The sequence below is a fragment of the Erpetoichthys calabaricus genome, chromosome 8 (assembly GCF_900747795.2).
Source record: "Erpetoichthys calabaricus chromosome 8, fErpCal1.3, whole genome shotgun sequence".
Lineage (NCBI taxonomy): Eukaryota > Metazoa > Chordata > Cladistia > Polypteriformes > Polypteridae > Erpetoichthys > Erpetoichthys calabaricus.
In genome coordinates this window covers 139974225-139990161 of record NC_041401.2, presented here as the reverse complement: position 1 = coordinate 139990161, position 15937 = coordinate 139974225, and the positions used below count along the sequence as shown (strand labels likewise).

The 15937-nt window shown below is 43.9% G+C and overlaps 1 protein-coding gene across 1 annotated transcript in view; it reads right to left on the bottom strand.

Annotated features, from left to right (window-relative positions):
• The window catches only part of vps8 (VPS8 subunit of CORVET complex), an 893492-nt gene that overhangs the window by 744400 nt on the left and 133155 nt on the right, over nucleotides 1–15937 (bottom strand). The gene's annotated exons all lie outside the window — the stretch shown is intronic.

Below are 15937 nucleotides of genomic sequence, written 5' to 3'. Positions count from 1 at the left end.
TAGCTCGCAAACCATTTCACCTATTGACTTGAAATCTGGTACACATATAGTATGTCACGTCTACTATCCGCTTTATGGGTGATGATTGTATTACTCTTTTTATCTTTATTTTATTTTATTGTAGAATCAACTCCTATCTGCGCACACCAGGGCGGCCGTGGGCGGATGCGTATGGTGTACTCACTCCACGTTATCATGCATTGCGCTGTCACTGGTATTTTGATAAAAGAATCTGAACAACATATAAGAAGCGTATAAATTATTAAACAGTAAAACATTAACATTTAAGAAGTAAAGTTACATTAAGTACTACTGCAGTGCCTTCGGGTATACCTCATTTTTTGTTTGCCCATTACATGCTTAAATGTATACATTTCTTGGTGCACCTACCCGAGAACACGCGACATATAACCGAGCGTGGGAGAAGCATGGATTTTAAACACACGTTGAGTTCATCTGCTGGTCTCCCTCGTGAAATAACTGGTAATGTTTGACTAAAATCTACAGCGAGTAAAACGACATTACCTCCTATTTTTTTTTTTACGATCTCTGAGATCTTGCTTTTTTCGGTTCAAGGCTTCATAAGCTCTTTTATGTTCTATGGTGTACTTATCCCAAACCATCATCTTTGAATGTTGCAAGACTTTCGCCTTGTATGTAGATCGGGGTAATTACATTCATTGCATTCCTAGTCTGAATCACAATCTGATTGTATGGGTGGTTACCTGGCACTCGTAGGGTTGCCACCCGTCCTTTAAAATACGGAATCGTCCCGTATTTGAGAATGAAATTGCGCGTCCCGTTTTGAATCAATACGGGACGGGATTTGTCCCGTATTTTTTTTATCATTTTTTTTTAAAGCAGCGTCTAATGCAAATCATCCCACACGCATTTTATGAAGATGCCTCCTTTCCTACTTTTGATTGGGTAATACTTGATGTCATCATTAGTTTGATTGGTCTTTTTAACTGTCCAGTGAGGAGGGCGGGTCTTTTAAGTAGAGTCTGCAAAGTGTTGGCACTGGGATGTGGCACCCGCTGCAGTATGCGTCCCTTATTTTTTTGTATTAAAAGTGGTAACCCTACCTGGCAGGTAACACTTATGTTTTTTCATGAAGTCGTCTAAAATCTGCCACGTGCCCTCTTTTAATTGTGAGAAGCAGATATATATAGGCAAATTCTCGCGCTTCGTTGCGGCGAAGTACTGCTTTTAATTTTTTAAGAAGAAAATAAAACCTTTTTAAACGGATCGAAAATATACCAATAACAATTTGTTAAGGATCTGTTTTTTTGTGAACCTCGCTTTTCACAGCTGTCGCGCTACGGCGTGTGTTTCGTTTATTTGACAGTATGTAGATCGTGGTAATTACACTCATGGCATTAATTTTCTGAATCACAATCTGACTGTATGGATGGTTACCTGCCAGGTTACGCTTGTGGTTGGTCAGGAAGTCGCCTTACATCCGCCACGTGCCCTCTTTCTTTTCCCAGAAGCTGATCATAGAATGGTTTTAATAGTTTACTTTCAAATAATGCAAAGAGTATGCGACACATGTTTCTCCTTAATTCTGGGCTCATCAGGCATACACACTCACTGAATCCCCACTCGGGAATCGAATCTCTATCATCAGCGCCAGAGTTGAAGCCCCTAATGTTGCGGTCAGCAAGTCGGCTAACATCCGCCATGTGCCGTCTTTCAGTTGCGAGAAGCAGATCATAGAATGGTTGAAACTGTTGCCCCTAACGTTGCGCTACAGCGTGTGGTTCGTTTATACCTCGTGTCTTCTCATTAAACTTTTATCTCGCGAATATGTTATTGCAATCCGCAGCGGGAGCGTTTCTATAAACTTAATTTAAACTTACGTTTTACACCATACTTTGTTTCCCTTATGAACATGCTTGTATGCTTCACTCGCTGGCTTCTTATTGTTTCGCTCCCTTCTCAATTGTTTAATGAATTTTTTGTTCTTCGCTGTTTGCAGCTCCTCCTTCATTTGTCCCTACTGCGTTCACAGTCTTTTCACGTGATTACGTGGGAGGCGTGATGACGTGACACTCAACTCCTCCTCCCACGGCCATCGAGCTGCCGTCCATTACAGTATATTGTGAAAAAAGAGGTTCCAGTTATGACCATTACGCGTTGAATTTCGAAATGAAACCTGCCTAACTTTTGTAAGAAAGCTGTAAGGAATCAGCCTGCCAAATTTCAGCCTTCCACCTACACGGGAAGTTGCAGAATTAGTGATGAGTCAGTCAGTCAGTCAGTCAGTCAGTCAGTCAGTCAGTGAGTCAGTGAATCAGTGAGGGCTTTGCCTTTTATTAATTAGTATAGATAGGTAAGTTGGTTTCTCAGTGGGTTTTACAGAGATACCTTGAAATAACATTAAAACATATCACTAAGAACAAATGTATTACAAATATGAACTATAGCAGCAAGCACTTACTGTAAAAAAATAGATCAAATAGATTGATTCAAGTGATAACAGCTCACTTCCTTAATTTAAGTCTGTGGATATAAAGTTAAACTTTTTTCTAAGATTAATAGCCATTGGAATAAATGAGGATTAGAACCGGGTGGCTTTATACTCTTCATTTCTTCAGCATCTGACCTGATTGCACAACTGAGAACGAATTAAAGAATCTGAACAAGTGGACAGTCACAGTTAACACTAAGGAGGACAGTCAGCACAATGCCATGCAACACAGTGTTAATTCTTTTCTTTTTTTGAAAAAGGACCATATATTTCTATAAAACTAGTTGGATACATTAGGTTTTGTAAAGCTGATGCCTTAAGACAAATGGCAATTTTCCATCCATCCATCCATTGTCTCCCGCTTATCCGAGGTCGGGGTCGCGGGGGCAGCAGCTTGAGCAGAGATGCCCAGACTTCCCTCTCCCCAGCCACTTCTTCTAGCTCTTCCGGGAGAATCCCAAGGCGATCCCAGGCCAGTCGAGAAACATAGTCCCTCCAGCGTGTCCTGGGACTTCCCCGGGGCCTCCTTCACCGTTAGACGTGCCCAGAACACCTCACCAGGGAGGCATCCAGGAGGCATCCTGATCAGATGCCCGAGACACCTCATCTGACTCCTCTCGATGCGGAGGAGCAGCGGTTCTACCCTGAGCCCCTCCCGGATGACTGAGCTTCTCACCCTATCTTTAAGGGAAAGCCCAGACACCCTGCGGAGGAAACTCATTTCAGCCGCTTGTATTCGCGATCTCGTTCTTTCGGTCACTACCCATAGCTCATGACCATAGGTGAGGGTAGGAACATAGATCGACTGGTAAATTGAGAGCTTTGCCTTGTGGCTCAGCTCCTTTTTCACCACGACAGACCGATGCAGCGCCCGCATTACTGCGGATGCCACACCGATTCGCCTGTCGATCTCACGCTCCATTCTTCCCTCACTCGTGAACAAGACCCCGAGATACTTGAACTCCTCCACTTGGGGCAGGATCTCGCTACCAACCCTGAGAGGGCACTCCACCCTTTTCCGGCTGAGGACCATGGTCTCGGATTTGGAGGTGCTGATTCTCATCCCAGCCGCTTCACACTCGGCTGCGAACCGATCCAGAGAGTGCTGAAGATCACGGCCTGATGAAGCAAACAGGACAACATCATCTGCAAAAAGCAGTGACTCAATCCTGAGCCCACCAAACTGGACCCCCTCAACGCCCTGGCTGCGCCTAGAAATTCTGTCCATAAAAGTTATGAACAGAATCGGTGACAAAGGGCAGCCCTGGCGGAGTCCAACTCTCACTGGAAACGGGTTCGACTTACTGCCGGCAATGCGGACCAAGCTCTGGCACCGATCGTACAGGGACCGAACAGCCCTTATCAGGGGGGCCGGTACCCCTTACTCTCGGAGTACCCCCCACAGGATTCCCCGAGGGACACGGTCGAATGCCTTTTCCAAGTCCACAAAACACATGTAGACTGGTTGGGCAAACTCCCATGCACCCTCCAGGACCCTGCTAAGGGTCCTCCTGAATCCGAGGCTCGACTATCCGACGGACCCTCCTCTCCAGGACCCCTGAATAGACTTTTCCAGGGAGGCTGAGGAGTGTGATCCCTCTGTAGTTGGAACACACCCTCAGATCCCCCTTCTTAAAGAGGGGGACCACCACCCCGGTCTGCCAATCCAGAGGCACTGTCCCTGATGTCCATGCGATGTTGCAGAGGCGTGTCAGCCAAGACAGTCCTACAACATCCAGAGCCTTGAGGAACTCCGGGCGTATCTCATCCACCCCCGGGGCCCTGCCACCAAGGAGATTTTTGACCACCTCGGTGACCTCAGTCCCAGAGATGGGGGAGCCCACCTCTGAGTCCCCAGGCTCTGCTTCCTCATTGGAAGGCATGTTAATGGGATTGAGGAGGTCTTTGAAGTACTCCCCCCACTGACCCACAACGTCCCGAGTCGAGGTCAGCAGCGCACCATCCCCACCATATACAGTGTTGACACTGCACTGCTTCCCCTTCCTGAGACGCCGGATGGTGGACCAGAATCTCCTCGAAGCCGTCCGAAAGTCGTTCTCCATGGCCTCCCCAAACTCCTCCCACGCCCGAGTTTTTGCCTCAGCAACCACCAAAGCCACATTCCGCTTGGCCTGCTGGTACCTATCAGCTGCCTCCAGGGTCCCACAGGACAAAAGGGTCCTGTAGGACTCCTTCTTCAGCTTGACGGCATCCTTCACCGCCGGTGTCCACCAACGGGTTCAGGGATTGCCGCCACGACAGGCACCGACCACCTTATGGGCACAGCTCCGGTCAGCTGCCTCAACAATAGAGGCACGGAACATGGCCCATTCGGACTCAATGTCCCCCACCTCCCTCGGGATGTGGTCGAAGTTCTGCCGGAGGTGGGAGTTAAAGCTACTTCTGACAGGGGGCTCTGCCAGACGTTCCCAGCAGACCCTCACAACACGTTTGGGCCTACCACGCCTGACCGGCATCCTCCCCCACCATCGAAGCCAACTCACCACCAGGTGGTGATCAGTTGACAGCTCCGCCCCTCTCTTCACCCGAGTGTCCAAGACATGTGGCCGCAAGTCCGACGACACGACCACAAAGTCGATCATCGAACTGAGGCCTAGGGTGTCCTGGTGCCAAGTGCACATATGAACACCCCTATGCTTGAACATGGTGTTCGTTATGGACAATTCGTGACGAGCACAGAAGTCCAATAACAAAACACCGCTCGGGTTCAGATCAGGGGGGCCATTCCTCCCAATCACGCCCTTGCAGGTCTCACTGTCATTGCCCACATGAGCATTGAAGTCTCCCAGCAGAACGAGGGAGTCCCCAGAAGGTATGCCCTCTAGCACCCCCTCCAGGGACTCCAAAAAGGGTGGGTACTCCGAACTGCTGTTCGGTGCATACGCACAAACAACAGTTAGGACCCGTCCCCCCACCCGAAGGCGAAGGGAGGCTACCCTCTCGTCTACTGGGGTAAACCCCAATGTACAGGCTCCAAGTTGGGGGGGCAATAAGTATACCCACACCTGCTCGGCGCCTCTCACCGGGGGCAACTCCAGAGTGGTACAGAGTCCAGCCCCTCTCAAGGAGATTGGTTCCAGAGTCCAAGCTGTGCATCGAGGTGAGTCCGACTATATCTAGCAATGGCAATTTTATTAATAATAATTGATGTCTAAAGATATTTTTAAACAAACACAATTTGCTCATAAGAGGGAAATTGCAACAATAGATCAAAACAGAAAGGAAACTTTATATGATTTATTATGTGAGTGGGAAAATAAAAACACTACGTACCTTATATAACATATATATATATATATATATATATATATATATATATATATATATATATATATACAGTATATATAGTACCTGTCAAATAATACAAAGAGTACACAGTGTGTGTTTCACCCTAATTGGGGCTTATCAGGTGTGCACACCTAAGCTTCCTCTTACGGCAATTGAACATTGGACATCAATGCTATGCCACAAAGGCTGCTTCGTTTATTTTGCAGGATGAATATTTTCATTATGGTCAACTAATTTGGAACTAAAATGAATAAACCGTAATGTCAAGTTGGACTGCATGCACAGTTTCCGATCAGGCCGTGCCGTAAAGTGGATTTTTTTGTTTTTAATGTTTTTTTCATTAAGCGCATGCGGTGTGTGTCATTGCTTGGTTTCCGTTGCCGGCACGATCTGCGTGCGCGTGCGTATTGAAAGGCTACGTCATCACACACTTTACGGTGCTGCCCAATCTGTTTAACACATGCGTGAACACTTTTCGGCATGTTAGGCTTTCAATACGCCTGCGCGCGCAAATCCGGTAGGCACGCAGATCGGGTAGTGACAATGCTCATCAGGCTGGAAAAGGTTACAAAACCATCTCTAAAGAGTTTGGACTCCACCAATCCAGAGTCAGACAGATTCTGTACAAATGGAGTAAATTCAAGACCATTGTTACCCTCCCCAGGAGTGGTCGACCAACAAAGATCACTCCAAGAGCAAGGCGTGTAATAGTCGGCGAGGTCATAAAGGGTCCCAGGGTAACTTCTAAGCAACTGAAGGCCTCTCTCACATTGGCTAATGTTCATGTTCATGAATCCACCATCAGGAGAACACTGAACAACAATTTGCTAAAGATCACGTGGACAAACCAGAAGGCTATTGGAAGAATGTTTTGTGGACGGATGAGACCAAAATAGAACTTTTTGGTTTAAATGAAAAGCGTTATATTTGGAGAAAGGAAAACACTGCATTCCAGCATAAGAACCTTATCCCATCTGTGAAACATGGTGGTGGTAGTATCATGGTTTGGGCCTGTTTTGATGCATCTGGGCCAGGATGGCTTGCCTTCATTGATGGAACAATGAATTCAGAATTATATCAGAGAATTCTAAAGGAAAATGTCAGGACATCTGTCCATGAACTGAATCTCAAGAAAAGGTGGGTCATGCAGCAAGACACCCTAAGCACACAAGTCGTTCTACCAAAGAATGGTTAAAGAAGAATAAAAGTTAATGTTTTGGAATGGCCAAGTCAAAGTCCTGACCTTAATCCAATCGAAATGTTGTGGAAGAACCTGAAGCGAGCAGTTAATGTGAGGAAACTCACCAACATCCCAGAGTTGAAGCTGTTCTGTACGGAGGAATGGGCTAAAATTCCTCCAAGCCGGTGTGCAGGACTGATCAACTGTTACCGGAAACGTTTAGTTGCAGTTATTGCTGTAAAGGGGGGTCACCCCAGATACTGAAAGCAAAGGTTCACATACTTTTGCCACTCACAAATATGTAATATTTGATCATTTTCCTTAATAAATAAATGACCAAGTATAATATTTTTGTATCATTTGTTTAACTGGTTTCTCTTTATCTACTTTTAAGACTTGAGTGAAAATTTGATGATGTTTTAGGTCATATTTATGCAGAAATCTAAAAAATTCTAAAGGGTTCACAAACTTTCAAACACAACTGTTCCTCCTGTATGCTGAAAAACATGTTTCGGTGTTGTAATGTCCTAAAGTAGTAAACATGTTTTTCTTGGGTATGCACTGTCAGAGTAGGCACCCTGTTGTTATACACTATATGGCCAAAGGTTTGAGGACCCCTGACCACCACACCTATATGAGTTCATTGGACATCCCATTCCAAAGCCATGGGCATTAGATAGATAGACAGATAGTTAGATAGATAGATACTTTATTAATCCCAAGGGGAAATTCACATATTCCAGCAGCAGCATACTGATAAAAAAGAATATTAAAGAGTGATAAAAATGCAGGTATAACAGACAATATCTTTGTATAATGTTAACATTTACCCCCCCCCAGTCTGTCGCTGAAGCTGCTCCTCTGTCTGGAGATGATACTGTTCAGTAGATGCAGTGGATTCTCTGTGATTGACAGGAGCCTGCTCAGCGCTCGTCGCTCTGCCACAGATGTCAAACTGTCCAGCTCCGTGCTTACAATAGAGCCTGCCTTCCTCACCAGTTTGTCCAGGCGTGAGGCATCCTTCTTCTTAATGCTGCCTCCCCAGCACAACATTCCGTAGAAGAGGGCGCTCGCCACAACCGTCTGATAGAACATCTGCAGCATCTTATTGCAAATGTTGAAGGACGCCAGCCTTCTAAGGAAGTATAGTCAGCTCTGTCCTCTCTTGCACAAAGCATCAGTATTGGCAGTCCAGTCCAATTTATCATCCAGCTGCACTCCCAGGTATTTATAGGTCTGCACCATCTGCACACAGTCACCTCTGATGATCACGGTGTCCATGAGGGGCCTGGTCCTCCTAAAATCCACCACCAACTCCTTGGTTTTGCTGATGTTCAGTTGTAGGTGGTTTGAGTTGCACCATTTAACAAAGTCCTTGATTAGGTTCCTATACTCCTCCTCCTGCCCACTCCTGATGCAGCCCACGATAGCAGTGTCGTCAGCAAACTTTTGCATGTGGCAGGACTCCGAGTTATATTGGAAGTCTGATGTATATACGGTGCATCCGGAAAGTACTCACAGCGCATCACTTTTTCCACATTTTGTTATGTTACAGCCTTAATCCAAAATAGATTAAATTCATTTTTTTCCTCAGAATTCTACACACAACACCCCATAATGACAATATGAAAAAAGTTTACTTGAGGTTTTTTACAAATTTATTAAAAATAAAAAAACTGAGAAATCACATGTACTTTAGTATTCACAGCCTTTGCTCAATACTTTGTTGATGCACCTTTGGCAGCAATTACAGCCTTAAGTCTTTTTGAATATGATGCCACAAGCTTGGCACACCTATCCTTGGCCAGTTTCGCCCATTCTTCTTTGCAGCACCTCTCAAGCTCCATCAGGTTGGATGGGAAGCGTCGGTGCACAGCCATTTTAAGATCTCTCCAGAGATGATCAATCGGATTCAAGTCTGGGCTCTGGCTGGGCCACTCAAGGACATTCACAGAGTTGTCCTGAAGCCACTCCTTTGATGTCTTGACTGTGTGTTTAGGGTCGTTGTCCTGCTGAAAGATGAACTGTCGCCCCAGTCTGAGGTCAAGAGCGCTCTGGAGCAGGTTTTCATCCAAGATATCTCTGTACATTGCTGCAGTCATCTTTCCCTTTATCCTGACTAGTCTCCCAGTCCCTGCTGCTGAAAAACATCCCCACAGCATGATGCTGCCACCACCATGCTTCACTGTAGGGATGGTATTGGCCTGGTGATGAGCAGTGCCTGGTTTCCTCCAAAAGTGACACCTGACATTCACACCAAAGAGTTCAATCTTTGTCTCATCAGACCAGAGAATTTTCTTTGTCATGGTCTGTGAGTCCTTCAGGTGCCTTTTGGCAAACTCCAGGCGGGCTGCCATGTTCCTTTTACTAAGGAGTGTCTTCCGCCTGGCCACTCTACCATACAGGCCTGATTGGTGGATTGCTGCAGAGATGGTTGTCCTTCTGGAAGGTTCTCCTCTCTCCACAGTGGACCTCTGGAGCTCTGACAGAGTGACCATCGGGTTCTTGATCACCTCCCTGACTAAGGCCCTTCCCCCCCGATCTCCCAGTTTAGATGGCCGGCCAGCTCTAGGAAGAGTCCTGGTGGTTTCGAACTTCTTCCACTTACGGATGATGGAGGCCACTGTGCTCATTGGGACCTTCAAAGCAGCAGAAATATTTCTGTAACCTTCCCCAGATTTGTGCCGCGAGACAATCCTGTCTCAGAGGTCTACAGACAATTCCTTTGACTTCATGCTTGGTTTGTGCTCTAACATGAACTGTCAACTGTGGGACCTTATATAGACAGGTGTGTGCCTTTCCAAATCATGTCCAATCAACTGAATTTACCACAGGTGGACTCCAATGAAGCTGCAGAAACATCTCAAGGATGATCAGGGGAAACAGGATGCACCTGAGCTCAATTTTGAGCTTCATGGCAAAGGCTGTGAATACTTATGTACATGTGCTTTCTCAATTTTTTTATTTTTAATAAATTTGCAAAAATCTCAAGTAAACGTTTTTCACGTTGTCATTATGGGGTGTTGTGTGTAGAATTCTGAGGAAAAAAATGAATTTAATCCATTTTGGAATAAGGCTGTAACTTAACAAAATGTGGAAAAAGTGATGAGCTGAGAATACTTTCCAGATGCACTGTAGGCTGAACAGGACCGGAGAAAGTACAGTTCCCTGCGGCGCTCCTGTGTTGCTGACCACAATGTCAGACCTGCAGTTCCCGAGACGCACATACTGAGGTCTGTCTTTAAGATAGTCCACAATCCATGCCACTAGGTATGAATCTACTCCCATCTCTGTCAGCTTGTCCCTAAGGAGCAGAGGTTGGATTGTGTTGAAGGCGCTAGAGAAGTCTAGAAACATAATTCTGACAGCACCACTGCCTCTTTCCAAGTGGGAGAGGGATCGGTGTAGGATATAGATGATGGCATCCTCAGCTCCCACCTTCTCCTTTCATGCGAACTGCAGAGGGTCGAGTGCATGGCGGAGCTGTGGCCTCAGGTGGTGAGGCAGCAGCTGCTCCATGGTCTTCATCACATACGACGTCAGAGCGATAGGCCTGAAGTCATTCAGCTAACTAGGATGTGATACCTTTGGGACTGGGGTGATGCGAGATGTTTTCCAATGCCTCGGGACTCTCCCCTGTTCCAGGCTCAGGTTGAAGATGCGCTGTAGAGGACTCCCCAGCTCCAACACACAGGCCTTCAGCAGTCGTGGTGATACTCCATCTGGACCCGCTGCTTTGCTGGCACAAAGTCTCCTCAGCTCTCTGCTTACCTGGGCTGCTGTAATTGTGGGTGGGGGGGGGGACTTTCTCCTATGCTGGTATCAGCAGAAGGGTGGGTGGGTGCAGTACTCCGAGGTGAGAGTGGGTTAGGGTGGTCAAACCTGTTAAAGAAGTTGTTCATCTGGTTTGCTCTCTCCACGTCTTTCTCGATGGTGGCACCCCGCTTTGAGCTACAGCCAGTGATGATCTTCATCCCATCCCACACTTCCTTCATGCTCTTATTCTGCAACTTCTGCTCCAGCTTTCTCCTGTACTGCTCCTTCGCCGCACTGAGCTGGACTCGGAGTTCCTTCTGCACGCGCTTGAGCTTATGCTGATCACTGCCTTTTAAAATTAGCCCTTTTCTTCTGGTTCAAAAGGCCCTTGATGTCACTTGTAATCCATGGCTTGTTGTAAGCATAGCAGCGTACTGTTCTTACTGAAACTACAATGTCCATACAGAAGTTGATGTAGTCAGTAGTGCAGTAAACATCCTCCTCAATGTTCTCACTATATGATCCCTGCAAGATATCCCAGCCCGTAGTTCCAAAGCAGTCTCTCAGAGCCTGCTCTGCCTCAGGGGACCACTTCCTGAATGAGCGTGTGGTTGTAGGTAGCTCCCTCACTCTTGGTTTGTAGTGAGGCTGAAGCAGAACCAGGTTATGATCTGCTTTCCCAAGCGCAGGCAGCGGGGTGGCGTTTAATATGGAGTTTGCCCACTGAACTTTGGCTATAACAGTCTCCACTCTTGTGGGAAGGGTGGTGTGTGCGTGTGGGAATTTGTGCTCATTTAGCCAAAAGGGCATTTTTTAGGTCCAGTTCTGACATTGTACGAGAAAACCTGCCTTACAGTTAATTTTCAGATTCATCAGATTTAAAAGTGTTCAGTAGGGTGGAGGGCAGGGCTGTGCGTCCTCCACTTCAGTTCTTCCACATCAATTTTGTCAGTCTAGGCTTTTATGGGGCAGATCAGAAATGTGACATACTGACTGGTGGCAGAGATACCATCTTATGACAGTGCCACATTTCAAGTTACTGAACTCTTCAGTATGGCTTACTATACTGCCAATGCTTTTCAAGGGAGATTAAATGGCCATGTGCTTAAATGTATGCATCTGTTAGCAATTACATAGCTGAAACACCTGAACTCAATAATTTGGAGGTATGCCCATATACTTTTGGGCAATATACTGTATGATGAGTGGCAATTTTATTATACCTACTCCTTAACACAAGTAGCCAGTCACATGTTTGACACTTCAGTATACTGTATGGGGAGACACACTCCAGCAGTTTAGGTGTTGTTTAACCAACCATCACCTAAATGCGGGATCTAAGTGACTTTAATTTTGGTTTGTTAGGTTTCAGTGATTTGTGCAGTAAGCAAGAAACTACCAGTAAATGGCTCTGTGGGTGAAAAAAACCAAGAGGGCTGAGGAGATTTGTCAGATTTGTTCAAGCTACCAGAAAACCTACAGCTGCTCAAGTAACATCTCTTTATAACAGTAGCTTAATGCTAATTGAGTGTCCTGAATGCCACAGAATATCTAAACATTGTTGCTCACCGTGTGCATTCCTTTATAACCAGAATCAGCTTTTTTTTTCAAATGAACATTTCTAGCAGGATAGTGTGCCATGTCAAAAGACATGGATCGTCTCAGGCAGGTTCTGTTAACATGACATTGACTTCTGTTTATTCCAATGGCTGCATAGTCCCACCCAGCTCTCAGTCCAACAGAACACCTTTTTGGGAAGAGGTGGTAGTAGATGTTTACTGCACAGGGACCATGTGATGTTACCAGAATGCATACAGAATGTTTCCTGCAACTTATCACATCCAAACCTCAAAGATTTCAAGGTTTTTTGAAGGCACAAAGACACCCCACAGTACTAGATATGTGGACCCATTGAAGTGTCCGTTGAGTGGATGTATTTTTTTTCTTTTGTCAGGACTACAATCTAGGCAGATAACTTTGATGCACTGTAATGTCAAGTCAAAGCTGCTAAAGATATACCTACTAAATACTGACCTAAAGGTGGTGAATACTCATGCAGTCTGTTAATTTAGATTTTTCACTGCAACATTAAAGATTCTTTTTCTGCTGATTAGAGCCAAAACAAATGCAAATTAAGTCCACCATGATTCAATGTTGTACAACAGTGAAACATGAAAATTTCAAAAGGGAGACTACTTTTATAGGCCGTGTAGTACAATGAAAATGTTATTTGCATGTCACCTTAGAACTGTTGACAGTAATACAAGTACTGACAAAAGACCCATACATGACCACACAAATTATAGATAGCTTGCAACATATAACCAAATACTTTCAAATATCTTAATATAAGAAAAAGTGTCTGTGTGTCCATCTGGTTGCTATGTCTCGGTCATTCCAAAAGATGGCGCATCACAAACATTAAGACTGCTTTTATGAATCCCTTACCAAATGACATATAGTAGAGACATGGTGCACTGCAAGCTTTAATGCTAAGGTTTACGTTGATTAATTGGATTTAACACATCTAGCATGCGAGTGTATATAACCTCGCTGATGTGAGTGCCAATGGCCCTCTACTATTTCCCAGTACACAAAGAGAGGGCCTGATCTTGTCCAAACATAAATTTAAATAACAGTTTGACACTGGAGATGGGGTAAAGTAATTATTACCTGAGGACCTTGGTAATTTTAGTGAGTAACTGCATGTTCAGGCCTCAGTAAAGATTTCAGAGCCTTTTTTTACCTTCATTAAGAAATAACTCCAGGTTAAACTGCAAATTGACAGGTCAATAATGTCCCATCATTGTGCTGTTCCATCCGGATAGGACAACAAAGGAGTTGCTTTCCATGGAGCTTGTTGTGTTCCTTACCAGTATATGTCCCAATTGTGTTTTGTCCAGTTTGATTGCTGCATACATGTGCAAAAAGCAAATCTGCAAGTCTTTAAAAATCCCCTGGCCCACTGTGTTAGGATCCCTTTAAGGATTTTTCCACATAGGCAGTATAGGTGAAAGTCTGTTATTTGGCATGTTGTGAAAGAAACTGTTACCCTAAGACCCCTTTGAGTAAAAAAAAAAAAAATCAGGCAGGAGAAAGCTTGTTCATGCGTCTAATTTCTCTTTCTGAAGAGGGAGCGTCCCGTCACAGCAGTCTGTTGTGGTTCCAGAGCAAAGTCAGAGTCCCATATTTATAGACAGCTGAGTTTATGTAACAGTGCTGAATTAATGTTTACACAGCATCTGACATTTACAGTACTCTGATTGGTTCACTAGCTTACACAACTAAATAAAAGTCTCATTCTGCTACATTCTGGTCCTTCTCAATATTTCTTAAGTTCAGCTTTTTATGGAATTTCTGTATGTGTGACAATTGCTGCTTTCTTTCATTACCATGTAGAACTTTGTCTCTTTGTTGCTCACACAACCTTCCATCTGATTTTCTTATATGCTTGCTTAAATGACCACCTGTTGCAGCAGTCTCTTCATGCTACTTAGAAGATAAATGCTATATTTTAATGTGGAAATCATACCGAAACACATCATACATAATAACTACATTACCCCTTGATCACATTTCTTTCACACTTTGTCATTTTACTGCAGCCAGAGAGGTTTTCACATCGCTTACAAAAGTGCTAGTGTAATTGTAGCCTGAGCTATGGACCTGTCAATTTTTATTTGTTTTACTTTAAAGGATATTAATCTCTAATTGTTTCCAGTAATTTATAAAATCTAAAACAGAGCAAGTCATTCCAAGGGCTTTTTACCATACTGACCAGAGTGAATATCACAAACATCAGTTTTGAAAATTATTTTTAATGCTTTTTTTTTTTTGCTTGATTTTGAGATAGACAAACCCAATCTTCTTCTGTATTGTAGCAAACAGGTTTATCGAAACATTACCATGTATGGTTCCAAATGTGGCTCACAATTATTTTCGACTGACTCAACTGTAAGTTGAAGTTAGTATTGTTTGAAAATACTAATAATGGGTAATGAGAATGACATTATGAAAAGAGATTAAATTTGCTGTTTCATTGTAAAAATGTTTCTACAGAATTTGAATGTGCTGAAATGTGTAAAGCCAAACATACTTACGTACCATAATAGTAAACCTGTTTATGTTTACAGGAATCAATTGCTGAATTGCACCCATTTTACAGTAATCAGCGAGGGACAAAATGGCTACTAAGGAATGTTGTTATGGCAAGTCTATGAACTTTACCAAACCAGGAGTCCGACAGCAAGGTAGCAGTCAGGTTTGAAACCAGCAAATCTGTAATTTGTTCTCAGCTCCATGAGTTCTGTTCTCATGTTTCAGAACATCTGTAACACAAAACATCCTGGCCAACAGGGACCCCTGCAATTGAGAAAGCCAAACAGTAGAAAATGGCCTGCATTCCTAAAACTGTTGGTGCAATGGGCGGATATCAAATTCTAATTGAAAAACCTCAAAATATTGAGGATCCAGATGCATATTACAATACACAGCAGCATTCCTCCATCAATCTAACAGCCTTTTGTGATTACAAGTGTAAGTTTATCCATATAAACATTGGTTAACCTGGTAGCTGGGATAACGCCTGTATCTTTCAAATGACAGATGTCGCCAAAATACTTGAAGAGGACCCTCAGTCTCTTATAACTGAAGGTTTTCACATCATTGGACACATCGATTATCCTCTTTCGGAGTATATGATGACTCCTTACGTGGACAACGAAAATCTGACAGAACAACAGAAGAATTACAACAGTAAACTATTATCAGCCCTGACGGTGGTAGAGAAGGCATTTGTTAAAGAATCGTTTTCGCAGACTTGAAGTCTTAAAAATGAGCTCCATTCGTTACATCAGCACTGCTGTTAAAACTTGCTGCATACTGCACAATATCTGCTTGGAAATATCTTCAGACCTGGATGTGAACATAACTGACCTTCAAGAGACAACAGGGCTTCAGCCAGCGCCTCTGGCTAACGAAAATGGCATTATAAAAAGGGATGAGAGTGCTGCTTCATTAACAACTACTTTATTTTTATTACTATTTATCTCAAGTATTTTATAAATGTTTTATAAAAACGTATGTTGTGTTTAAAATATATACAAGTAGTTGGCAGATTAATTGATCATCAAAATAATAGTATGTTTTAGGACTGCAACTAACTATGTATCAACAACTCCATATCTTTAACTTGTTTTTTTTGCATTTAATTTTAGGAC